This window comes from Penaeus chinensis, chromosome 36, assembly GCF_019202785.1.
Source record: "Penaeus chinensis breed Huanghai No. 1 chromosome 36, ASM1920278v2, whole genome shotgun sequence".
NCBI classification, from domain to species: Eukaryota; Metazoa; Arthropoda; class Malacostraca; order Decapoda; family Penaeidae; genus Penaeus; species Penaeus chinensis.
In genome coordinates, this window is record NC_061854.1 from 29,432,368 (window position 1) to 29,435,061 (window position 2,694).

Genomic DNA, 2,694 nt, shown 5'->3' on the forward strand with positions numbered 1-2,694 from the left:
TGTGTGTGTGTGTGTGTGTGTGTGTGTGTGTGTGTGTGTGTGTGTGTGTGAGTGCGTGCGTGCGTGCGTGCGTGCGTGCGTGCGTGCGTGCGTGCGTGCGTGCGTGCGTGCGTGCGTGCGTGTATGCGTATATAAATATATTTATATATATACAAATATATATATATAAATATATATATAAATATATATGTAAATATATATATACATACATATATGTATATATATATATGTATATGTATATATATATATATATATATATATATATATATGTATATATATATATGCAGACACACACACAGATACTGATGGGCAGTATCGCGATACATAGCGATCGATACTTTCGTATTGGTATCGGTATCGCCTTAGCTAATCAAATGACGTTTTATCAGCATCCCTAGGGTGTTTTTTCTCAAAATATGTCGAATAAACTGGATACATCGAGACATTTACATCTCCAGTTTGCAACTCAAGTAATATTTACGAATTGTAAAATGCTATTTGTGATTATAAGTTTCATGTGCCGCAGAAAATAAACAAGGGCACGGTCCAGAATGTGATTTTTTTTTTCATTTAAAAGACTTGTGTCGTTTATTGCTAGGAATAATAGACAAATCCGGGAGAAAAATTAAAAATAAATGTTTTTAAACTCTGGCTACCATATAACAACCCATTTTTTTAGCAGAAGTTTACACTTGTTCTTTCCATTATGCATGATACATGTTCGTTTATATCAAATTTCAATATACATGAATGCTGCAGATTGATAGTTGAGAGAGAGAGAGAGAGAGAGAGAGAGAGAGAGAGAGAGAGAGAGAGAGAGAGAGAGAGAGAGAGAGAGAGAGAGAGAGAGAGAGAGAGAGAGAGAGAGAGAGAGAGAGAGAGAGAGAGAGAGAGAGAGAGAATGCATTTAGCGCAACCGGATCTTATATGATGCCGATCAAAAATACTTGAGTTGGAATGTTCAACACTTAAGGTTATATGAACACATATCAGTTAATCTATTATATCTCGATATACACTCAATGCCTTCAACAGAATCAAGTAACTATTAGGTGGTAACCTCATCAATTAAACCAGTGCTTCATCTAACATGTTTTTATGAAGTGAACCATTAACCAATGGTCTTAGAATACCAAGGAAGCATTTGAAGGACCAGAGGATATAATTGGAAGGTCTGAAACGACACAAAGATCAAGCATTGAAAGAACCATCAGGAGTCCAACGAAAGAGACCAAATACACCAATGGAAGTAGCAATGGAGCACCTTTGGAAAGGCCTGAGGGATGTTGCTTAAAGGCCCGAAGACCACCATTGGAAAAGCTGAGGAAAAACCTTTGCAGGCACTGAAATAGGACCTTTGGAATGGGACACCTCTCAGGGAAGCTGATGGGAAACAATGGATGGAGCACTGGGGCACCTTTGGAGGAGACAAAGCGGGCACCATAGCAAGGCCCAAGAGGCACCTTTGGAAGGACTGAGACCAATCCTTACAGATGCCAATATAATATAATGCATCTTCATTTTTCAGACTGCGTGTGCTACACTATTCATATGTATTTTCATATTCATCTTTCCTTTTTTCTAATCTCTGCTAATAGTATATTTTCAGTTAAGAGAGATGATTCAAAAACTTTTTACTTAGCTTTAAGCAGATCTGATGTGAGATAAGATTATGAGTAAAATCTGTGCAATATATGCATGGGGTATATGTTTGTGTGTATATGTACAGCATATGCAGCATCGGGCAGATTCAAACTATTCAAGGTCGCGGCAGCAATTATCCGAACAACGAGGGGGAGGTCACAGTCGTCAGGTAGTACGTCAGCTGATGTCTGATATATATATATATATATATATATATATATATATATATATATATATATATATATATATATATATATATATATATACATATATATACACTGTAATTCCTTTGATGTATGTATTTCTGATGAAGATATAATCGAAACCGGTCAAATGCATCCCTTGTATTGTGAAGATATTCATTCTCATTCATACCTTTTCTACATTTGACAACATGAATCCGGTTCATATTTATAATTGTTTTGTGTGTGTATGTGCATGTACATGTACATGTTTGTGTGTGAATGTGCATGTGTGTTTGTGTGTGTGAGTGTGTGTATTTCCTGTGTATATTCCTGTGTGCGTTTTAGAGTGTGTGTAAATGTGTAACGGTGTATGTTAAATATAAATAGAAATATGTACGTCAATATTTATGTTAACATGTCAAAATAGGATCATGTACGTAAATGTGTATATGTATGATGCACAAATCTAAAAGGGTAAGCAGGTGAAACAGGTAGGATTAATAACCGACTCCTTGGTAATTAAGTACTTGCAGAGCCATCTATGTGATACAATAAATAAACCTATATTACAATGCACATAGCATGTATTCTTACCATCCATGCCGACTGGGTTAACAACAGATGATGAATGGAGGGAAATATGTTATAACTTGTATGAATCAAATGTCAAACTTTGAAAAATAGTTGATGTAAAAAAAAAAAAAGTTATTCATCACCCTCAGCCAAAACAGGTAGTCCCCAATTACCACTCAAAATCTAAATCTTTCCCAGCATTGAAAATGGTTTGTAAAATCATTTTCATTTCATTTATACCAGCATCATTATATAAGGTGAAAATAAGCTATTGATCTAATGAATCACAGGC